Source organism: Stegodyphus dumicola, chromosome 4 (genome assembly GCF_044657685.1).
Source record: "Stegodyphus dumicola isolate Sdum_Otavi_A_Nest chromosome 4, ASM4465768v1".
NCBI lineage: Eukaryota > Metazoa > Arthropoda > Arachnida > Araneae > Eresidae > Stegodyphus > Stegodyphus dumicola.
Window position 1 is genome coordinate 70,448,952 of NC_140771.1, and position 26,135 is coordinate 70,475,086.

Consider the following 26,135-nt stretch of genomic DNA (forward strand, 5'->3'; position numbering starts at 1 on the left):
AAGATTGGCCGGATATTAACAGGAAGCCGTATGTAGTACAGGGAACTGTTAACACTACAATACGTTTAAAATTATCACGAGGATTAAACCTCTGGCCTGGAAGGCAAACAGCAACCGAGTAAAACTTCTGAGGCAAGCGGCCTGCTTCGACTAACTCCTTGCTCTCTCTCGCTTGGCAAAAAGCCACAACTTAAGTACTTCGCGTTCGCCAGACAAATTTTGCATAAATAAGTTAACGCTTTTAATTCTGGCCGGAAGTAGAAAATAAGAAGTGATAGTACGTTAGTAAAACTTAAGATCCTTACACCCTAATTGTCGACGCGGCAACACTTTGTCGCGCGCATTCGACAACTTCCGTACTCAGAGAATATAGGATGTCGGGCAAACCTGTATGTCACTAGCAGCGACGTCTAGCGGCCCACAACTTGCTGTCGACTCTCGTACCGTAGAATAACCGTCCAGGACCGGATAACTGTTTTCCGGAATTTCCAAAGCATCTTGGAAAAAAAATTTTTTTCTATGCTTTTAAAATTATATAACTATGTATATATCCAGCTATAGCTGGAATTTTTGAGTCTCCTTATTTGGAATAAAGCAATCGTTATTCCACTTCATAAAATAAATAAACCTCGGGATGATTTGAATAGTTAACGGCTTGTTTCCTTGACTTGCGTTCTATCAAAAGTCATGGAGAGAGTCGTAGCTTCTCGTCTTAATTGATATAATCGGAGACAAATAATCTTTTGTCTACAGCCCAAGGGCGTTTTAAAAGAATCCAGCCAACTAGGCAACAAAGCGCTTTCCTGAGTCAATTTATAAAAGATGCCTGGATTGTCGACAGTCTGCCTTTGCCGCCTTTGTAGATATTGAAACCGCTTTTGGCAGCGTCTGGAGATTAAGGACTATCCAAAAACTGCAATCCATAGGTGCTGATGGCAAGTTGCTCTGGCGGATCCAAGATTTTATTTCTCAACGCTTCTGCGTAACTCGCTTTCGAGAGCACACTTCAAAATTTAAGCAAAATGAAAAACCACAGGCCTTTTTAAGTAGCCCATTCTGTTTAATATTTTTATAAATGACCTCGATAACTTCTGATACATTGACAAAACAGGTTCTATTTAAAGAAGATCACCTTTGCACACACTTTTGATGTAGCTGTGCGCAAAGGCTTAGCTAGAGAAGGGCAAGCGGGAAAATCTGTCCCAGAGCGCAACAGCCAAGGGGCGCCGAACTCATGTTACGGATTTTTAAAATGGAATGGTTTCCATTCTTGGCAAACAAGAGAGACGCGAGATCTTCAGTTGTTTCCGGGCGCTGAAAATCCTACCCACTGCTCTGGCTGTGTAAAAAAAAGACCAAACCGATCTTACCACTATTTTGAATCTAACCCTGAAGAGATTTTGAGCATTGGGCAAAGATAAAAATATATCAGCAAACATAAATAAACCTACCACATATTTTTTTATTCTTATCCGACGACCCTTTGTTTCTAAACTCGTCTTTCAAGGTGGATATATACTACCTAATGATTTTTCGACTTATTTAGGCGGCATCTTCGACAACAAGCTAATTTGGAGGAGACGTGTCGAGCATGTTATCTCAAAAGCAAAAAAAAGGACTCACTATTCTTAAACGACTACCTGGAGTTAAATGAGGCTGTAACAGAGAAACTTTAAATACAACTTATAAAATGCATATTCAGCCGATCCTGAACTTTTGTAAGGAAGTGTTGTTTTCTGCTTATGAAAGAGTGATTAATAACCTCGAGTCTTTTCAAAACCTAGCCTTGTGAATCATTTCTAGAGAATTCAAGACCACCTATGTATGGGGAAAGCAGTTATTAACAAAAACAAAAAATGCTTTTGATTAATGTGATTAAAAATGATGCAACCGTTCTTTATAACAGATTAATTAGACTTCCTAATAACTCTTTTTCAATCAAAAACGTAACCTTTTTTGATCTAAAGGACCGACTCCAACTCCTGGAATTTTAAAGACTCCAACTCTGACTCCGACTCCCTCATATGACATGTAATATGTAAACATATACACATGGGCTACAGCTTATTTTTTAATATAAAAGAAATAATAGATGCTGCAGGAAAAAAATTGATGGCACATGGGCTACAGCTTATTTTTTAATATAAAAGAAATAATAGATGCTGCAGGAAAAAAATTGATGGAATAGAAAATTATTTATATTAATTAAAATTTATTATGAAATGGAAAAACTGGCATTAGTTATTTCTAAGAAACAGTATAGCTTTGGCAAGATCTTCTTTGTTGGAGGGTCATAGATCGGATTTGATAAACTTCAGAGCTGAGAAGAGTCTTTCCACACTAACTTGAGTAGGAGGAAGAGCTGTTACTGTTAGGGCTACTTCTTTTAACTTTTGAGGATGGATTTTTATAAGTTCTAAAAGAGGTGTCTTGCAAGAGCGATCATATTTCTCTATTTCTTATAATTCTATTTCTTATTATTTATAAGTCAGTGTAGAAATTTTGTTTGTATTCTTTCATTTTTATATCTAAAGGCTATCACAGTAGAGGTCACACATTTTTATATCTAAAGGTTCTTTTATTTTCATTCGCTTTGCCTTAGCCTTTTCAATATTATCCAAATACTTCTCAAAATCTAATTCTTCACTGGAAGAGGATGATAGAGACTCAGTTCCAATGTCTGCAGGTTGACTATCCTTATTCGAATTCTCCAATTGTTCTGAGAATAATTTCATTCTTAATGAAAGTTCATAGATGGCTTTCTTTGCACTTTTAATTTGTTTGTCATCCAAGAAAATTCGGTGTTTCGGATCTACATATATTGAACCCAACAAGCTCTCATTGTCTAGCAAACTAGTTTCTCTTTTCTTCATTGAAGAAATGATTCTTTTTGCAATAAGAAAGAAAACATTTCAGAAACAACAAACATCCCATTCTTCCATTCTCGCCTTCTGTCAATTCTTCAGACTGTGGCTTTCTTGTGGCTATATACGGTGTAGAAAGAAAAGTTTCCAATTCCACAGTCTTTCTGTTAGTGAAACATTAGAGTTATCTACATCTTCTAAAAAAGTTCTTAATTCTAAAAACCTCTTTATCATCATATATGTACTTCCTTATCACGTTGCTTGATAAATAATTAATCCTTCTCCTGCGCGCTTCCTAAGAATGGCATCAATTTTAGTTCTTGCTGCTATTGCTGCTTACCTAAATTTACCAGTGAGATTTGCAACTAAATGAATCAGTTTAATCACTAATTACAAATACCATATCCATCCTCCACCCTTATATTTATTTATTAATATGTCAATAAAATAGAAAATAACTATTTATTAATGTATACAGTGTAAAAATAAAAATCATAACTCAGCTTGTCATTAATTTTTTCAATTCATTTTAATTTCATTTCAAATTCAAACTATCCAACAAATACGGGAGTCGGAGATGACCTGTTTTTAGCGACTCCAGCTCCAACTCCTTATACCCCAAAATCTGCCCGACTCCGATTCCGACTCCACAGCCCTGGTAGGACCTAATTGCATTACTCTCTCTTGGTTAACCCCTTGGAGTACAGGGATCTTGGTGTAAGGCTGAGCCTAAATCAGAAAATAAAAAAAGTCAGACTGCTGTTCTAAAGCACTCCGTGCGATTGCTCTGGAAATGTCCACTATTGCTATTCTACTTATGAATGCCTGACAGATGTTTGCCTTCTGAACTCTTTTTGCCTTCTCAAGGAGTAAAGTTCAGAAGACTTGTACTTTTAAGAATGTTTTTGTTTTTATCTGTCGGTTGAAAATTTCACTACCCATTTTAAGGGTGAGCTAGTATCAGTCTATGTAACACTTCAGAAATGTTTTGTTACTCAGAATTCCTTTGAGAGGGCTATTATCCTCTCTGATACAACGTCTGCTTTTCAGGATTTATTATCTAATCAGGAAAAGAAAAGCCATCGCGTTCAACAGTGTAGATCTCTACTTAAGAAAATTAAAGTGTCTTTCCAGTGGTGTGTCTTAGTGTCTTTTCCTCTCACTGTCGTGCTGAGGAATATGAGAAAGCGGACCTTTTTGCAAAATGAGGTTGCTGTTTAATTCAAAACCCAAACAGAAATTTGCCCTTTCGTTCTTCAAAACGAGATTAAAAAAATCTTCAGACGATCCTTTCATACAGTGTCTGCTCACTCTTCCTGTACTAAATCCTGGAGTGGCCCCCAGCACCCAATTCTCATCTTGTTCCGAATGTTCCTCGCGCAGCTGCGGTGGCCACTTTTAGGTTGTTGACTGGACACGACTGTCTCCATGCTATGCTTAATACATTTTAATATTATCGACTCTTCTGTGTGTATTTTGTGTTCAACTGAACAAAATATGATCCCTGCTCACATTGACAAATGTTTCTTCAATTATAATAATCAACAACCTCTTCACCTATATTTTTTAATCTCTTCTGGAAAAATAGTGGAGAGCAAGCAGCCTAATAACCTAGTGGCCAACAAGCTGGCATTTGATAAATAAAATATTTTTAGCTATTAAATTTTTCCTAAAAATAACACAGTGCACAGGAAGTTTTTCTCGATTCTCATCTTTCATCAGTTTTAAAGAATCATTTTTCTTGCCCATCATATTAAAAGCCTCATCTGAAGTACACGATGTTATATTATATTTTATAGGTGTAATATTGATATCTAAGTAAGTTTTAGCTTATAAATATTTTTGGAAGTTATGATGCTTGTTGTCCAATCATTTACAGGATGGCATTTCTTCAGCAAAATCACCTTGATCAATATTATTATGTGCGTGTGAGTTCTTATTGGATTAAATACACACTTAACCGATGATAGCTTGATAAATTTTTTTTTCCCAAAATAAACACTTTACAGTTCTGGACTTTTCCGGAAGTACTCGTGCGGTTCTCAGTTTGATAGAGCTCAGTACTTACCATTATTGTAGAAGTTAAACAACAAGAATTAGTATAATGTTCGTTTCTACAACATTTTACAAACATTACGCTGATTCCTATTGTTTAACTTCTCCAATAATCGTTATTCGGTGTGTTAATTTAACCTAAACAGTAGTTACCACTTCAAACTACAAAGAACATGAAATAAAAGACAATATAAAAAGCCATATAAAGTGCTATAAAGACAATATAAAGTGCTTAAATTCGCACTGTGATCTCTCAATACTGTGAGCTGAACTTTGAACTCAGCTTTGGATCAAACTGAGAATTGATAATTTCTCCAGTTTTTCCTCTGTTCGCCCAGAAATTTCCAGTACCTTCGATATCTCGAAATTGCTGGAAGGCATGTGCAATTACAGTTATATAAGGACAGATACAGTTACAATTGCTTAGGGATAGTTTCAGTTATACAGGTATCGGACCAAAATGTCATTGTTCCCCAAGTTTAGCGACTTTTGGTGATTTCTCGCACAATTTGGTGACAAAAATTAGTCGCCAAATCCATCGCCAGCTTAGTTCTATACTGGTGAGATAAGCCATTTACTTCAATGTTAAATAGATTTACCCCTGTAACCTTATTAATAGATTTATTAATAGACCCCTGTAAGAGAAGTCGCCAGGTTCTTTAGTAGGATCTAGTAGAGTTCACGTGACCAAAGAGAGTAAGATCCTATAAATTGACCCACACTGGCGAATAAAACACTTATCACCAATTATCACCTGGTGAATAAAACACTTGTCGTCGTCGTTTGTCATATTGCTTTTTACTTTAATCATGCTTCATTTTGGTACGTTCTTGTATGTCCTTTGTAATAGCTGCGAATCGTATAAGATAAGGCGTGATTTCAGGAACAAAGTTACCATTTTCTACCACATTTTTGAAATCGTGGACAACGTTGTCGACAGTCCTCAGCTCTTTTCCAAACATTAGGCATGCTGGTGTATGGCCTGTAGTGTCACAGACGGCCATATTCATAGCGAAGCGAATAATTTGTAGTTGAATAATTGGGGCAGTTGTCATGAGCATCTCCTATAGGAATTGCAAGAAGATGTTTTTAAGTCTCTATTTTTTCGTTCTACAGGATTTGATTGAGGGAAGTAAACTGGTACCAAGTTTTATTGATATTTAATGTGCAGCAAACTTGTTGCATGACTGCACTGATAAACTGAGTTCCGTTATCGCTGATGATTCTTCGTGGTATAGTAGCATGCCGCATGAATACTTCAATGAGAGTTATAGCGTAGCTTGAGCAAGAGGAAATAATTCAACCCATCGCGTAGCACAGTCTTCGACAATGAAGATTCATTCCTTTCCAGTGTCAGTTTGTGGCAGTGGTCCAAACAAGTCGATAGAGAGGATCTCAAAACGTTGAGAATAGACAGGGGTTCTTAGCAGTCCAGCTAGCTTTTCGTTGGCAATCTTGTAGCGATTGCATCTGGACAGCTTTTCCACATAGTCGGATATGTACTTCTTCATACCAGTCCAATAATAGCTTCTGGCAATTTTTTGGAATATTTCTTCCTCTCCATAATGCCCAGCCTTCAAGTCATCATGGTGCTTTCACATAATGGATTCACGCTCGGCAGTTGGAATGAGTATCCGGGCCTTCTCTGAATCAGAGTCAGGGGCGTGTCGGTAGAGAACACCTTGATTCATTAAGAATCCCCATTCAGTCCAGTTGGCACATTCTTCGGGTTTCTGAGTGGATTCGAAATTTATATATATTTTTTTTTAATTCTCATCTTTAAATTGAGATTCACACATGTCATTTGGACTTCTTGTAGCCATATCCACTATATATTCGAAATCTCGCAAAGTGAAACTTCATGTTCGGAGCTTTGACGGGACAGTATGGTTTTGGTTTTGGTTTTATTAGATTATGGCAAAGCACTCGAAGGCTATCTGCCTTAAGGTTCAAAAGCCATTTTAAAGGTTGATGATCGGATGCTACAGTTACTTCTGATCCTTTGACGTAACCACGAAATTTCAGAGCCCAGATGACAGTGAAGGTTTCTCGTTCAGTCATCGAATAGTTTCGTTTATCCGGAGAAAGCAATCGGCTGGCATATTTGATTGCGTGCTCTTTTGATCCTTACCCTTTTAGTAAAACGGCTTCAAAAGCATAATTGCTTGCATCGGTTAGAATAGTATAAGGTTGAGTTTCATTTGCTTGCTTCAACAAAGGAGGTGTTATGAGCAGTTATTTAGAGTTTCAAATGCTTTTTGCTGGTTGAAACCCCATTCCCATTGGACTTTCTTCTTCGTTAGATCACTAAGGTGTCGTGATATTTCCGCGAAGTTTTGTGTATATCATCTAAACTAAGAATACCTTTAAAGGAAGGATAGGAGTTTTGGGAAAGGAAGGATAGGAGTTCTTTGATGTTTTGGGAGAGGAAATTCTCTGGATTGAGGGAACTTTTTCTTGATTGACCGTTGATTCTTTTTTGTGTCGTCCAAAATCACAAATATTTGACACGAGAAGAAGCGAATTTGTACTTCTCTCTGTTTGCGGCATTTGAAGAGTAAAAGGCCATTCGAAAGTAACTTTGAGATCGGAAAGGTGTTACTCGAATGATTCTGACAAAGCGATTACGTCGTCCAGATAGGTGAGGGTTAGGATGTCCTCAAGTCCATTGCAAAAACGGTATATCAATCTCTGGAATGTTGTTGGAGCATTCCGAAGACCAAAGGGCATTCTTAAGAAATGATATGTCCCGAAGGAACACACAAATGCTGTCCTGTCCTGATCATCAGTATGAGCTTTCACTTAGTGATTACATGCACGAAGATCAAGGGTCGGCATGAAAAGAGTAGGTTTTGTCTCATGTAACATGTCATCCATTCGCGAAAATGGGTAGGAATTCGGAACTATGATCGCATTCAATTCTCGGTAATCTACGCAGAGGAATACTGTTCCATTAGCTTTGGGTATTTAAACAACTGTGGATGCATAAGATGATTCACATTCTTCAATTATTCCTTCAAACAAGAGCTTGTCAATTTCTTGCTTTAAGGATGAATCCTGCCAAGAAAGATGGTGGTACAGCTACTGGGGAATGGTTTCCAGTTTTAATTCTGTGTTCTGGAAGGTGTTGCTTTATATGGATTAATTATATTTTCTTTAATAACTTCTTTAAAAGTGCATCTTGATTATTATCACAATATCTTTTATACAACTTCTCTTTGTCCCGCTTGAACACTAGAAGTGATTCAAAACAATTCGTTTAATAGCAGGAAGAATCTGTACTACGGTATTTACTTTGAGTATACAATTATCCACATGTTGAGCTCAACAGATTACAACAGAATGAATCTCTTCAATCAACAATTTTTCTCGCTATGAAGATTCTGGTTCTAAAAAAAATGACAGTTCATCTTCAAACCGAATAGATTCAGAGTTAGTCTCTTCAAACTTTATTAAATCTGGATTATTCAACCAACAACATAGAATCAGGAGGATTTTCTTGAAACTTCATTGAATCGGAAAGATTCATGACACAACTTAATATCAGGATGATTCTCTTCAAACTTTATTGAATCAGGATGATTCTCTTCAACTTTCATTGAATCAAGATGATTCTTTTCAAACTTCATTGAATCAGGATGATTCATTGAACAGCATAGAATCAGGATGATTTTTCGAAACTTCAGTGATTCGTGATGATTCACTCAACAGCACAGAATCAGGATGATTCTAGAAAAGTTCACTATGTGGGGTTGGATCTTCCCCTGGTTCGAAGCAGTTACCTAAATTTTTGCAATAAGCGACTTAGTTAAGTACGCCGTGCAGTATGTAGATGTTTACCTTCATCAATTCGAAGAGTCCCTAAAGTGGATGTTTCAAAATTTTAACTGAATTGGAAATTTCTGAAATTTTTGTCTGCGTATATAATTAACTCTTTGAGTTGAATCACTTTCAAATTATCTGAGTTGGACAAGTTCAGTTTTGTGGCTAACGCTTGCAGATCTGATTTCTTGGCTAGTCCAAAAACCGAAATGTTATCATGCTTTCAATGTCCGATAAAAGGTTCGTTTATTTGTTAGAAGAAAATTAAATTTTTATAAATTCTATGAATTTCCTAGTTACCCGTGACACAGTTGCATAATATTTGGAAAACTAACATCGAATAAAAGCATTAATCTGGTATTATTTCGAAAACAAAATAACATTTTACAGGGCTTGGTCCACTTGCCAATGGACAATAAATTATAAATGCACAAGACTTGTTAAATCCACATTCCAAAAAATTTTAACTTTTTAACTCTAATAATGCATTTGATGTTTACAAAATTCTAAATGTTCTAAAAAATTTATTTCTGCTGTAGTTTTCATTGAAAAACGCAATCATATGTGTAAGATATTGTCAAACGTTACGAAATAATAACTGCAAAAACTTATATAAACAGATAGTCAAATGCCGCAAGTATTACAATGCCCTTCAGAATAACAACTAAAGTATTAATTCAAGAGAAATATTCTTGCTGACTAAAAACAGAAATGGCGCAGTTTAAATAATATCGATAAAATCCTTTCCTCATAATTATTTCTATTCTCAAAGAACAAAATAAAAAAATAGTCCATTAGTATATGCAATAAAATAAACACATAACTCTTTCAAGGATAACAATAAAGGTCTGAAAAACTAAAAGAATTACGCACACCGAAAGCATATATCAATCAGAATAAAAATATAATTTTGCCATGCAAGCACTTTTCGTTCAGAAAAGATAAGAATATTTTATTTGTTTTGATTTTTATGAAAGCAGAGTTAATCCTCAGTTAAAAACATAGAAATATAGAAATAACACACGAGCAGTTCAAATAAAAAGTAAGTTATTTAAACAATTGTAAAACAAAATAAACTCTTTAAAGTTTAAAAAAATACTGTAAAACAACACTATAGCTTTAAGCATGTATATAATAAGCTTATATGCATGTTTAAAGCTTGTAGCGTAACGGTATCTTAACTTTAAATTAATAAACATAAGAATGCATCAATGCGAGTGGACTGTAGATTAACCTTTATTCGGCAGTTTGAACTTTCGAACACAACACAGGACAAAGTAAAGCGACAGAGTTACAATTAGCGTTTTCAAGAATGCAAGAACAAAATGCGAGCTGCGCATACAATCTGCGCATTGCGAAATAATATCTCACAGACAGGCAGAGAGCTCTGTTGGCCGAAACATTCCACCCGGCGTTGAAACATCGTTTTCAAATCTAAATAGCTTTTACAAAATGAAATTATCATAACAATATTAAATTATGCAAAAATGAATCATTAAAATATTCACAAGAAAACATAATATGAAGTTATGAAATGAAACTCAATTGTTCTCAAAACAGATGGACAGAAGCCTTGATATAATTAAGGAACTTAATTATAGTTAAAGCTAAGTGCAAAGTTATAATGCTTTAAGGAAAAAACTTAATCATTGATAGGCAAAACACTAAGTTTGTGAATTGGCCTTTTGAAAACTCCATTAGCAATTTTGATCTACACGATACGCACAATATTATCTGAGCTAGGAAAAGCTTCCAGCACTCTTCCTAATTTCCATCGCAGCGGGGGTAAATTGTCTTCCTTTATAATAACTAAATCATTAATCTTTAAATTAGGTTGCACTTTCAACCATTTTGAACGTCGTTGCAAATTAGAAATGTATTCATTGGACCATCTTTTCCAAAAGCTTTGAAACATTTTCTCAACAAGCTTCCAACGTTGCAATATAGGAATTTTTTGATCGTGTAAACTTTCTTCGGGTAAGGCAGTTAGCGGGATTAGATTTGACTGCAGCTTCCCATAATTAAAAAATGGCCTGGCGTAAGTGCAGAAAATTCTGATGGATCTTCAGACATTGGGCACAAATGTCGCGAATTTAAACAAGATTCAATTTGAGCTAGCAATATCGTAAATTCTTCTTGCGTTAGAAGTTATTCACCTATGGTTCGCTTGAGATGCAACTTTGTAGATTTGACTGCAGCTTCCCATAATCCTCCAAAATGTGGCGCTGCGGGAGGATTATATATCTACTTAATACCTTCAGTAGAGCAATATTTATTAACCAATTCATTTTCATTCAAGGAGTTTATTGCTCTTTTCAATTCCTTATCTTCAGCAATAAAATTTGTGCCACAATCGCTATGCACTTCTATTGGTTTTCCTCTTCGAGATACAAAGCGCTTCAAAGCGGCAATAAATGATTCTGATGTTAGATTACCTACTACTTCAATATGTATAGCTCTTGTAGTAAAACACACGAATACACAAATGTAGCATTTCACTGGTTTTACTCCTCGACCTTGCCTGGGCTTCACTTGAAATGGCCCGGCGTAGTCAATTCCAACTTTGGAGAAAACCTTTGACGGAACGACTCTAGACGATGGTAAATCAGACATTATCTGGGTAGATGTTTTAGCTCGTACACGATGACATTTCACACATTTCCAAATCTGTTGTCTTACAACTGACCTAGCGTGGACTATCCAATATTCTCTTCTAATTACTGATAGCAGAGGGCCAGCATGAAGATGGGATTCGTGAAAATGATTCACTATAATCTGTGTTATGTGATGTTTCTTGGGCAACAAAATAGGATATTTTCTGTCCTGCGCGATGTTGGATTGTCTTAATCTTCCTCCGACGCGTCTTAATCTTCCATTCTTATCGATAAAGGGGTTCAAAGAAAGGATCTTACTATTTGAGTTTAACGGTTGATTCTTTTTCAGAAGATTATATTCATTAAAAAACTCATCCATTTGAACTACTCTAACAATTGCATTTCTAGCGTATTCTTCGGTTTTAAGGTAACCCTTAATCCTTGTTGCGGTAGATTTAGCTGAATTATTCGCAAACCGAAAACACCATGCGATGATTCTTTTAAGTTTCAAGAATGATGAAACTTCATTAAAGACTGGAATTTGCGAAGCGACTGTTCCAATTGAACAAGAAATATTTTTCCGTTGTTCCTTTAAGGACTCTTCTGAAAATGGTAAGTTGATAGAGAACGGAATATTATTTGAATTAAGCCAATGAGGACCTGTCCACCACAAGTCATGAGTAGAAAGTTCTGAAGGCAAAGGACCTCTTGATGCGCAATCAGCTGGATTCTCCTTCCCTTTTATGTGATTCCAATGCGATGAAGGTAAGACTGATTGAATTTCTGAAACGCGGTTGGATACGAAGGTTTGCCAGCGTGTTGGTTCTGATTGTATCCAGGACAAAACTATCATTGAATCACTCCATGCGTAAATATCGTCAACATGAATTTGTAATGAATTCTGCACAGCTTGAACCAAATGCACTAATAGAACTGCAGAGCAGAGTTCTAAACGAGGAATACAGATTACTTTCAGGGACGCTACACGAGTTCTTTATGTTAGTAGCTGCACCGAAACTGAAGAATTATTTGAAGATCTTAAATAAATCACTGCGGCGTAAGCTTTCTCTGATGCGTCACAGAAACAATGAAGTTCTACATTTGTAGATTTGGGCAATAATACTCTCCTAGGAATATGAATGCATTCAAGATTTGCGATATCTTCACAATAGATTTTCCATCTTTGATTGATTTCATCTGGCAAGGGATCATCACACGAGATTTGTAATTTCCATATGTCTTGAAGCAAGATTTTTGCTGCAACTATAAAGGGTGCTAACCAACCAAGTGGATCAAAGATTTTCGAAATAGAAGATAAAATTATTCTTTTAGTAGAACGCTCTCTGTTTTCAAGATTTCCAAATTGACAAGTAAACTCATCTTGCGTTGGATACCACTCCAAACCCAATAATTTTTTTGATTTAGTATCAACTACTGTACATGAAGAATTTGAGTTCCGAGCACCCAAAGCAGTTTCCAAAATCGAGCGATCATTTGTACACCATTTATGCAATTGAAAGCCACCTTTTTGTAAAAGTTCACTCAGTTGTGAAATTAACTCTACTGCGTCCTTTACGGTGTCTGAACCAAATAGGACATCATCAATATAACAACTGTGTAATATTATTTCAGCTGCCTTTGGGAATTTAGCTTCTTCGTCAATTGTTAGTTGTTTGAGTACGCGAGTAGCCAGGTATGAAGCTGAAGTAGTGCCGTACGTAACTGTGCACAACCTGTAAGTTTTAATCGGCTTCGATTGATCATCTCTCCAAAATATTTTTTAGTAATCGCGATCTTCATCATGAATTTGAACTTGTCAATACATTTTCAATAAGTAGCTAGTAATGGCTATGGGATACCATCTAAACCTCAAAAGAATAGTAAATAAGTCGTCTTGCACCTTGGGACCATTCATTAGCGTGTCATTAAGCGATATCCCATATGTAGTTTTGGCACTAGCATTGAAAACGACGCGTAGTTTTGTGGTAAGACTCGATTCTTTTAGCACATGATGATGAGGTATATAATAGTGAAAATTTATTTTATCTAGATTATCATCGGATAATTCTTCCATGTGCCCAAGTGATAAATATTCGGACATGAAGTTTTTATATTGTTGATATACGAACTTCAGGAAATTTTATTAGTTTTTGTTCCAGACTAAGAAAGTTGCGAAAGGCTGATGATCTGGAATTACCCAACTCATTTCTTTAAGGCTTGAATGGCAATTTTACTGAGTAACGACCATTTTCACTGCGGATGTGATTTTCCACGAAATGGTTTTCACACAATCTTTCCTCTTTAGTTAAAGGTTTCGATGTGGGAATTTGTTCCAAATCTCAAAATGATTTACTCCGTGTTTACGTTTAGCGTATTGACTGAAACCTGCTTACGATTTGGGGATTCAAAATGTTTAGTTCCAGCAATTACCCATCCTAATCTAGAACAACATGCAAATGGAAGATTTTTGCCCCTTTTTATTACCTCGCCATTGATTAAAGTAAGGAATACATTAACTCCAAGCAAAATATCAATTTCTCCCGATTCATGAAATGTAGAATCTGCTAAAGTTAAATCTTGGAAACTTTCATATAACTTCAAAGGTAATATTAAACTTGGAATGCTTCCTGTAATTTTGTCTGTTATGTAAGCGGGCGTTGAAATTCTGTAATTAGTATTAAAATGAGGTGTAAACAATAACTCAACTTCTCCAGTAGTATTTGTATTGAAAGTACCTAAGCATGATACTAATATCTTCGAATCCTTTACGCTCAATCCTAAACTGATAGCTGTTTTCCGATGAATGAATGATTTTTCACTACCTGAATCTAGTAAACATCTACAATTTATGAATTCATTTTTTGAGTTTTGAACCTTAATTAAAGCAGTACACAAAAGTACATGACTACGTTTACCATTAGCATGAGCTCCAATATGTTGATTTTCACAGTTGTTTGCACAAACAGTTGGAGAAACCTTACTCAAGCTGTTTTCTGGTTTAATTTGCGATTTCGGAACAAACACTTGTGCTTCCGGTGAAGGGAATCTAGAGCCATTTTTTGGTTTGAAATTAGTTTCTAAATGCAAAATGCTATGATGATGCTTAAAACAATGCTTGCAGGTATTTGCACTCTTACACATTTTAACTTTATGGACATTAGACAAGCAATTAAAACAAAGTTTATTAGTCTTAACAAATTCTATTCGTTTTTGCACTGGTAAATTTAAAAAATTAGAACACCTGTATAAAAAATGATCTTCTTTACAAAATAAGCAAGTAGAATTAGTAATCAGAGAAGTAACCCTATTATACACTGGTTTATCTGGTTTATGCGTTTTACTAATTAAAGGTTTACTGTTCTGTAATATTCTAGCGTAATTCTTCAAAAATTCTATCAAGTCATTCAACTTTGGTATTTCGTCTTTTTTTAATTGACGCTCCCACCACAACTTTGTCGAAACATCAAGTTTTTGCAAAATAATATAAAACAACAAAGTATCACTAAAATTATCTATCCTTTGATCTAATATTTCCAATGAGCGAGTTATTTCGTTTACGTTATCTACTAAATTTAATATCGAGGATGCAGATTCCGTTTGTATTTGTGAAACGTTAAGAATTCTTGGTACTTTTCCGTTTCGCCGGCGCAAATCTCGCCAAGCAGACTTTATTGGCGACAACATAAAAATACACATAAAAAACACATAAAAAACACATATTATTTATACACATAAAAAATATTTAAAAAATGTTAGTTCTAAGAATTCTTTTTTTTGAAGGCATAAACATTTTAATATCGCTTAAAATTATATAAAAAGCCAATAAATAAAGGCAATAAATTTGTAAAAAGACGTTAATTTAAGAATTTACTATGCTTTCATGGTTCAACATCGTGATTCGCCGGTTCATATCACGTGACACCAAGCGATCTCATCTCACGTAAACTACTCTACAAAAATCTAATGCTCTCAGTAAATATCTACATTAATTTCAAGTTAAATCTTAATTTGGAACACAAGTTTAAATGCAAGAAATATTTCAATTCGTACGAATAGCTTACTCAGAAATTATGTAATACTGCAGTGCTTTACTTCTCTAATGCATTCTCATTAGAATTGATGAATTTAACCGTTGACTTTACCTTTTCTATATTTTCGGCTCCGGGTAAGCGCTGTGATTGTATCCTAATTGACTTAATTACCAAAAGTGGCCTTAGACATAAACCTGAACTATCTGATAAAAATTCTATATAATTATATGCCAGTATTGAAAGAAACAATCAATCTGATAAAAAAAAAAGCTGCGAATTGTTTTCAAAATGAGGCGTAAAAGGTTACCAGCGAGAATATTCTGTTTGGCTTCGGTTGTACCATTATTGGCGACTTTATCGCTTGCGCCGGCAAAACGGAAAAGTACCGAATTCTTTTAATAAAAACAAGTATCTGTTCTCTTTTATTAGAAAATCTCTCTTCTAGTAAATTCCAAACAATACTGAAATTTTGATCAGCTATGGGAATTGACTGAATAATGCGATAAGCATCATTTTTCAAAGAACTCTTTAAATATTGTAATTTTTGAGCTTCAGAAAGATTTGGATTGTTGCGAACACTAGCGTTAAATAAATCTTTAAATGTTATCCATTCTGTTAAATTTCCGCTAAATGTGGGTAAATGGGATAATTTCGGTAACTTTACTCTTTCAGAGATTGATTCAGGTATGACAGGTTTATCACCATTTGCATTTACGAACTTGTCGATCTTTAACTTACGAACAATTTTTAAGTGAACCTTCTCGATTTTCTTTAAAATCGACTGTTTTTCCTCAACGAAAGTGTCTATTTTATCATCATCACAATTTGTATAAATTTCTCTAAATACTAGAGATTTAAAATCTTCCTTAAAGATTTTACATTTTTCTAAGATTAATTCAGCTTCAGCATTATCTAAGTTATCATAATCTATTCTCTCGATGAATTTCGTGAACTGTGTTTTCAAAATTTTCTTCCGCTTTTTTTCTATATCTGACATTTTGAAAATATTCTGAATTCTCGATTTTACTAATAATTTAATCACAATAATAGTAGCAATAACGAAATGTCAAATGCAATTAAAATGCGTTAACTATTTCACTCACCTCGAACACTGTATCCATTGCGTAACTCTTGAGAATTCTAAACCGAAAGTGCATTATCAACACCATTATGAACACGTAGAATTCTTATTCACAAGCGCGGTTTTTCTTCGAAGCTCCGGCGTAGGATGACCAGAATATTGTAGCGTAGCGGTATCTTAGCTTTAAATTAATAAAAATAAGAATACATCAATGCGAGTGGACTGTAGATTAACCTTTATTCGGCAGTTTGAACTTTCGAACACAACATGGCACAAAGTAAAGCGACAGAGTTACAATTAGCGTTTTCAAGAATGCAAGAACAAAATGCAAGCTGCGCATACAATCTGCGCATTGCGAAATAATATCTCACAGACAGGCAGAGAGCTCTGGTGGCCGAAACAAAGCTACAGTGTTGATTCTGCTTCGTTTTGAAGACATATTCCATTCTTAAAGTGTTATAGACATAATATTCAGAATATTATATTACTGAACGAAACACCTGTTATCTTCTGGTGAAGATGAAACCGAAACTTCTTTCAGTATCCAAAATAATCTTCGGGGAAAGACTTCAGAAGTTAGAAGTATTAAGCAAATGATGTTATTGACAACTGCATTTGTTGCTTATAAGCCATCGGAGCGGCAGAAAAAAGAAATATTCATGCCAGACGGGCGAGGATGACATTGCTCACTGGTCGGGGGAGTGTGTGTGATTATGGAAAAGCTTCGAGTTTTATCTGCCTAAGGGGAGGGATGCCTTCGTGGAGGACTTTCTAACGGAAACTGGCTCATGTACACGTTACACATGGGGAAAACCACGAAAACGCCCATGCAGCCAGCCCGTTTGCGGGATTCGAGCCTCGGACCGAACTACCAAGCCACTAGTCGAAACTGTGTTTTCCAGCTGGTGTGGATGCAAATTCTGGTTCTGAAAGAGAAACTGAGCAAACGCCAAACGAAAATTCTTAAAGATTAACTTTTGGCCTCAGTTGTGGGGGTTGTGTTTGATGGGGTCATAAAAGAGTCCTTTGTAGTGTAATAATAATTTATTAACAACTTTAAGTTACACACGGACATCACATATAATTTTAAGAATATTACAGAGCAAAAGTTTGATGCAACCTAACAGGTTCATCACCTGGCCTTTACTAAAAAGTCTTTCTCTGGCCACTCACCAGAACGCACTTTCTTTACTAGAGTTAATTCAACATAGTTTATACTGACAACAGAGTTTATATTAAAGGAGTGGTTACAAGTATGAATTATGTGGCTTGCTTTCTACACTTCCGGCCTTGATGGGCTTGCAGCTGCCTTCTTACTGCAAAGCTATCAAAAATGCAATCATTTTGAAATAGGCACGACTAGTGTACAAACTTGTTTGTGGCCGCAACATATATTTTAAAATATAGATGAATATTTCATCTCCCTCGGCATATTGTGAGCCTTCCACCTCTAAACCAAATTTGACTCTGAATAAAAGAATGTTGTTGAGGACCAATACATTATGAGCTTTTAAAACCGAAAGGAAAACTCATTTCGGAGAAGTATTGTCAACAACAGGATAAATTAAAGGCAGCAGTCCAATAAAAGAGGCCGGCGATGTTCAATAGGAAGGACATAATACTGCATCATGATAATGCCAGGCCAAATGCTGCTTTGGGGAATCGTGAAAAAATTGCAGAACTGTCAAATGCAACTAGGCTGGGGAATTCTGTCGCATCCACCAAATTTCCCGGACTTAGCACCCTCCGTCTATCTCTTGTTTTTATCCTTACAAAATCTTTTGAAGGGCAAAAAATTCACGAATGTAGAAGATATCAAGCAAGCACTGGTTCAATTTTTCTCACCAAAAGATACAACATTTTTCAAAAATAGGATATACAAATTTCCCTTACAAGAAGTCGTTAATAATAATGGCATTTATATTATTTAATAAAGTTTACTGACTGTAAGAAAAATTTGTATTTTGTTTTATTCCAAAAGCGGGCAGAACTTTCCAGTAGACCGAATATATATATTCTAATATTAAATTATATATCTTTAATTATTAGGAACCGTTATGTTAGCTTATTTAACTAAATCATAGTACAAGAGATATCTGCCGAGGGAGGTGCCTTAATGCAGATCTTTCTATTACTTACTCGGAAAATTAATAGAGTTATTTAAATTGCTTATTTTAAATTTGTTTCTAGCGTTATACTAAAATCTGCATAAGAAAATCAATTATATTTTATTTTAATAATTTTTTAGCTTAATAGTAAACTTTCTGAGGTTTCAAACTGCAGTTTCAAGTTTTCAGATTTTTTTTATGTAATTTTTAATCAGATTGATTTATCGAAATTCAAGCTTAGCCGAAAGTTATCTGGAAATAAAAGTGTTATTCGAATAAGCTACGTCGGAAAAAAAAAAAAAAAAAAAAAAAAAAAAAATAAAGAAAGAAAAAAAAACTTGGTTAAGGCTGAGTGGAAAAGAATTCGGAAGTAAATGTTTTCTGAATGGCACTAAATATACTGTTAAGAATTATATAACTAAAGTTAGAAACACAGCGCCGTTATCTATACATATCTCGTATTATTGAATCATGAAACGGTTTCGTAGAATAGGATGTTTAGTAAACATGCAGCAAGTCAAGGTTGTTTACAAGATAATACAAAATGCACAGTAAATATACAGATCTGATTTACTCGTATTATGATACGGTTAATCGTCAAGGTTGAAATAAATTTTCTTTTATTAATCGCTTTGTTTTTGTGTTTTTACTTCCTTGTACGAAGTAAAACGGAAGTATTGTAATTGCGAAAAATTTCAGGCCTCATATTTCATTCAAAAATATCCATTTTGACCGCTATCGAATGCAACTGAACGATATTTTCTGTGACAGCTGTGTCCTTACCTGTCCTTACGTACTTGTACGTAAGGACAGAATAAAGGACACTTCTCCCCCCCCCCAACAAAAAATTATAAAACTGATATTAAATGAATTCTGAAGAAAATTTTTCGTGGCGTCCGTCCGTCCGTACGTACGTATGTATCTCACATAACTCAAAAACGAGTAGCTTCAGAACGTTGAAATTTTGTATGTAGGACTGCTATAACAGGTAGATGTGCACCTCGTATTTTGGTTGCTATCGGACGCACCAAAAGTATATAAATATATGTATATATATATATATATATATCACTGTGTTACTCGGCTGTGATCTCAGTTTCTTTATTCTTATATGTTTGTAAATTGTGCCTTTTTTACTTTAAAAATGATTGAATTATGTTTTTCTTACCTTCCGCTTAAGGTTTTTATGCCTTTAGTAAATCTGTATGCAGTATTTGTAGAATTATCAACAATTTAAAAGCTGTTTAAAGGTGGCTAAGCCTAATATTTAAATACCATGGCGGCCATGTTTGTTTATATTTGAAACAGCAGAATAGTAGTGAATTTCTTGCCAACCTAGAGAAACTAAGCTTCGTAACAACAAAGATAACGCCTTCATTTATTATTGCGAATTAAATCATGCTTAATTCATTCTGGAATTTTTTCGAGGAAATAAGTGTTTAAGATTTATTTTGTAATTTTTAATATAGATATTTTCAATTTTTATGTGTTTTTGCCTCGTCGCGAATTGAGAACTGAATTAATTGAATGAGAAATACTGAATTGCCTATGAAAAACTGTTTCTTTTTTACTTCCTTGTACGAAGGAAGTATTGTTATCACGAAAGGTTTCAGGCATCATATTTCAACGCAAATATCCAATTTTACCGCTATCGAATGCAATTTAACGATGTTTTTGCGTGACATCTGTACGTAAGGACAGAATAAAGGACTCTTTTCTCCCAAAAAAAAAAAAAATTATAAAACTAATTTAAAATGAATTCTGAAGAGAATTTTTCGTGGCATCTGTGCGTACGTGCGTATCTCATATAACTCAAAAATGAGTAGCCTGAGAACGATGAAATTTTGTTTATAGAACTGCTATAACATGTAGATGTGCACCTGGTATTTTGGTTGCAATCGGCCTCACCAAATGTATATAAATACATGCATATATGTATACATATATATCCACTTTGTTACTCGGTTCAGTGATCTCAGTTTCTTTATTCTTATATGTTTGTAGGTTGTGCATTTTTTGCTTTAAAATGATTGAATTGTGTTGTTCTTATCTTCCGGTTAGGGCTTTTATGCCTTTAGTAAATCTGTATGCAATATTTGTAGAATTATTAATAATTTAAAAGTTGTTTAAATGCAGCTAAGCCTAATTACTTTGCCATAGTGTCCATGTTTGTTTACATTTGAAACTTGGCAGAATAGTGATTTGTTGCCAGTCTAGAGAAACTAAGCTTCGCAACAACAAAGATAACGCCTTCTTTTATTATTAGTTTAGTTTAGTGACGGAGGACGTGGACACCATCCCTTTACCGTTATGGTTAATTGGTAATAGCACCACGTCCACCCTTATCCAGAGACTAGTGGGACTACAGGTCATACATTACAGTACTTACGATATCGTACTATATAAAAAAAACCATACAATATCCTTCATATGCATGATACAGCATATAATCAAACAGGATTATTAAAACATAATGCTGGTGCGTATACAGTTAAAATGCAAAATACTAAGTATCAATTAAGTTATATGATTAAGTAATATTACATTATTCATACATAAAAACCTTCAAAAAAAAACTAAAAAAAAAAAAAATTAAAATAAATAAAAAAATATATAAATAAATAAATAAATAATGCGATATATATATATATATATATATATATATAGAATATGCTATACAAAATAATACACATACACTTATACCAGTCAATATTTTACAAGTAATTATTTTGCATATAATATTTTGCGTATTAGGAGCAGAATGTGAAATATAGGATTATACAAATACAGGATTAAGTCGTGAGAATCACTGAAAAGTACATACTGTAACAGCTTTAAATAATATTAAAATCTTGTAGTTTAAATAATTTAAATAGATGAACATTAAGGTATTTGTGAATGGCAATATTTGAAACCAGACTCGAGTGCCTCGTGCGACTCTCGCACGAAGAATGTAATTTATTTTTAAATGTTAGAATATGTTTTCTCTTCTTGTTTGTATGTCGCCATTTTTTTTTTTAGTGTTAAATAAAAGTTATTGCTGTGTTCCATCATTGTAGTTGCTTCATATCGCCAAAGAAGCATCACAATACTTAATGTGCTTTACAAATTCAGACATTATGTGCCATAAGTATCATTCATACAAACGTAAGCATTCTGGAACAACAAAAACCAATAATGGTGTACCCTCATATTTGCTATAATACACTACACTGGTACAGTAATTTCTTATGAAATATTTTACTTTTACATTTCAGAAACGCAAAATTTGATAGAATTTGTACTGAGGGACTATTTGAAAGGGTACATTAAGACTGTGGTAGCTAATAAGCAAAGTAAACATATTTTCATAGGGGGTGCATAAGATACAATACAATGACCATTTCATTAGATCAGTCCGTTATAAGAATATCACTAAAATCGATAAATGTAGCATTTAACCAGAGTTTGCCACGAAGATTATGTACTTTGCATCAATACATTATGCCTATGAATGCTACGCCTGGCACAGGTCTATTCCAAGACCTTTAATCTTTTCCATAACCTTGTTAATTTTATTAATCTTGCCTCTGATTGATTAGAAATTTGCAAAAGGCTTGACGATTTTTCGAAGGAAATCTAATATGTAAGCCTTCTGTAAGAGGGCATTTTTCAAGGTAATGCTCCGGAGAGCCTAACTCTCCGCAGGTGCAAAAACTTAAATCGCTTATTTTAAATCTCTCAAAATAAAGAGGAAAAGGGCCATGCCCTGAAATGTAACGTGTCAGATGGGGATTTCCACAGCATCTATCTTGTGTAACGTAAGAAATATGGTAATATTTCTTATATACGACCAGTGGTACTATAATCCCATTCTTCTTGCCACTTACTGATTGCTTTGAGACGTAGTGCAGATTTCAAGTGTGAATGCGGCCAAGGTATGTGAATTTGTTCAGCAGCAATTCCAAAAGCGGTTTCCTTGGCGAGAGTATCTGCAACTTCGTTTCCATATTCACCCATATGTGCCTTTATCCAAGTTATGTGGATGTCATGGCGTTGATATTTTCTAAGATCTTGTTGAATATCTCTAATGATTTTAGATGGGTGTTCTGGATTACCAATTGCATAAATAGCTGAAAGGCTATCAGATTTTATAGTAGCCTTTAGGATTTGGTTGGGTTAGCAAGTAGTGAATAGCTTGCGCTATTGCTACTGCTTCCCCTTGAAAGACACTGTTATTGTTAGCCAAATGGCCCTCCCATTGTCAGCAAATGCGCTCCCCACATTTCCTTCAATTTTAGATCCATCCGTATAAATTACTATACTGGAGGGGCTAAGGTATTCTGTAGGCGGAATATGTAGTATAATGCCAACACCAAAATCCGCAGGGTGAATACTGTCAGATGTTAGTTTGGTTTCATATTCCTCCGAAGTAAAATTTTCTTCAGCAAATCCTATTGGCTTGTGTAGCTGTATTAACATTTGTCGTGCTGCTTCCTTCTCAGTTCTAATATGCAGTGGGAGCAAACCAGCCAAGACATTTATTGCATCAGTGGAAGTAGTAATATATGTCCGAGTTATGCCTAAGGCAAAAGGGGGCTGAATAGTAGAAAGATGCTTGATTTTTCTCCCCTGCATAGGGAGAGCCCAAATTGCTGCAGCATAAGTTACTAACTTTTCTACAACCGTTGTGTATAAGATCTTTTGAATGTGGTGGTTCAAACACCACTTGTATCCATAAAATTGTCTTAGTTGTTTGGCGATGGCCAGGGCAAGCTTTTTAATAGAGAGAACATGAGGAATCCACGTAAGTTTTTCATCAAAGGTAACACCAAGATATTTTAATTCTTTTACAATTTTGGGCCTCTGACCATTGAGTACAATACGCGGTCTCCTAGCCAAAGAGCCCCCTTCTTAGGCACCAGTAAAATTTGACACTTATTTTCTGCTATGACTAATTTCAGTTCGTAACAATTTCGCTGGAAAATTTGACAGGCCTCATTGCAGTTCTTTTGCAATCCGTCACGAGAATGTCTCTTGACAACCAAGGCCGCGTCATCGGCCGTAACAATTTCGCTGGAAAATTTGACAGGCCTCATTGCAGTTCTTTTGCAATCCGTCACGAGAATGTCTCTTGACAACCAAGGCCGCGTCATCGGCATAGGCAAAAATGTTCGTATGCGCAGGCCAGGAAGCATTGAGTAGCTTATTGAAAGTTAGATTCCAGAGTTGAGGACCCGCGCAGGAACCCTGCGGGCATCCTCTCGTCTGTGACTTTTCAATAATTCCCGCTGAATGTATAATCATTATTCTTCAATCCTGTAGATAATGATTTATAGTATTGAAGATATTGCTTGGGCAGCCAGAACTTCTTAAAGCCTTAAAGCCTGCAAGATCGCTGGCCAGCATAAGTTGTCAAATGCACTCTTCAGGTCTAAGCTGATGAGTGCTGTATGGAGACCGTGATATTTGTTGTCCATGATAGCTTCTTTGATATCATGCAAAGTGTGTGAAGTTGAAGTTCCTGGCCTAAATCCATATTGCCTAGGACTGAGGATATTATTAACGTGTAGATAATAGCGTAGTCTGGTCATAAAGATTTTTTGAAACAGTTTACCAAGAGCCAGAAGTAAACAGTTTGGTCGGAAAGATGTGGGTTCCGCTGGATTGCAATTTTTTTTTCAAAAACAACACTACTTGTCCGATTTTAAACGATTTTGGGAATATACCCGTAGCTAGTAATTTATTGAAAAAGCTAACAACGATTGTTGGCTTGGCCAAAACGACTGTTTTAACGATTGCGTAATCAATGCCATCAGGGCCAGGGGCCATTTTCTTTGGCAAATGCGCTAATATATGTTTTAGTTCTTTCAATGTAATATCCCTATCCGGTGGCACGTTGGTAGACATCTGTTCTGTACGTATAGCTGATTGTTGCATAGAATCTTCGGTTGGGTCATCCTGACTGAAGACGGAATCCAGGATCTGTATTAATGTTTCCCTTGTGTAATCCTGAGTAACATTTATTCGTGCAGGGATGTGTAACTGGGCGGGCCTAAAGAGCTTTCCAGTCATAATCTTATGATGAATACCATAGATGTTTTGCGACTCTGTACAAAAAGCATGCCATGAATTGATTTTAGCCTGCAAACTTGAACGTTTGCACTTCGCTCTTGCCTGTTGATAAATTGGGAGGGTGTTAGCTGGAAGGCTTAGTCTACGCTCAGTCTTTAACCTTCGACGTAATGCGCGACATTGCCTCTGCTGAATACGAAGTTCACTACTCCCCCAATTGATCGCAGTCAGTTTTTTTGTACTACGCTATGGCAATATGTCATCACACGCTTGTTGTATGCACTTTTGTAGAGTCACTGTGAAATTCTCCAATTCGTCTCTAGAGTTCGCTTGAGTTAGCTGTTGTTCAATACCTTCAATCAAATTCTTGACTCTAGTAGTAAAAGCACGTTTACGCCTACCAGGTAGGTTGTAACGATGGATAATATTAATTGTCGTGGATTGCTCTATTGAGAAAGTAATGTAACGATGGTCGCTTAAGCTAATTTCATCATTAACCCTCCAATTTTGTATTAATGGCGCAGCTGAGGCTGAACTGACCGTCAAATCAGGTCAGCCCTGTGCGTAGATTCTGTCATATGTCGGAGGCGCGTCTGCTGTGTTATGTAAAACAAGATGATTAGCAGACAGAAAATCCTCCAGGAGGCTTCCTTTGTCATTCGTAGAAGCATACCCCCAAACCGTGTTGTGGGCATTATAATCGCCTGTAATTATTTTAAGAGGAATTTTAATCTTTTGCAGAGTATCTCTAAGAAACTGTGTAGTAGCCAAAATATCTGCAGAAGGTGGTGAGTATTGTGAGATAAACAGTAAAGATGCTCCTTGTGCTTCTATAATGATTGCAACATTATCGCGTTCAATTGCTACGATAGCCGGAGACCATTTTTTGTTGCAGTTAATAATAATGGCCCTAGGAGGATATTCTATATTTCCTTGTTGATAAATTGTCCATTGCGCTGGAAAATCATGCTTAATCCATTCTGGAATTTATTTGAGGAAATAAGTGTTTAAGGTGTGGTGGTGGTGTATTTAATTATGACAGAGCACACTAGGGCTATCTGCCTAAGCGGAGGGATGCCTTCGTGGGGGATTTTCTAAGGGAAACTGGCTCGTATACACGTTACACATGGGGAAAACCACGAAAACACCCATGCAGCCGCCCGTTCACGGGGTTCGAACCTCGGACCGAACTACCAGTGTTCAGCGACTTTACCGCTCGGCCGCTGGTGGGCCTAAGTGTTTAAGGGTTTACTTCGTAATTTGTAATATAGATATTTTGAGTTTTTATGTATTTTAGCCTTCTAGAGAAGGGAGGACTGAATTAATTGAATGAGAAATACTGAATCGTCTGTAAAAAACTGTTTTTATTTATTTATTTATTTATTTATTTATTTTTATTTTTATTTTTGTTTTTTGTTGTTGTTTAATTTTTTATACATTGTTTTAGATTTATTATAATATTTGATAGAACATGTGGCAACGACTAGATAATTTTTCCGATGATATAAATTTTGTGTATTCTGAGT

General features: G+C 35.4%; 1 protein-coding gene across 2 annotated transcripts in view; it reads right to left on the minus strand.

The window, feature by feature from the left end:
- LOC118203504 (dietary and metabolic glutamate transporter-like) overlaps positions 1-16,707 on the minus strand; it is a 205,500-nt gene extending 188,793 nt beyond the window's left edge. Inside the window, exon 1 of one of the 2 annotated variants that reach the window (XM_085815060.1) lies at positions 16,470-16,707. The gene's annotated coding sequence lies outside the window, so the exon portion shown is untranslated. The remainder of the gene's footprint in view (positions 1-16,469) is intronic. The other variant, XM_085815064.1, reaches the window with a different exon arrangement.
- Positions 16,708-26,135: the final 9,428 nt, after the last annotated feature.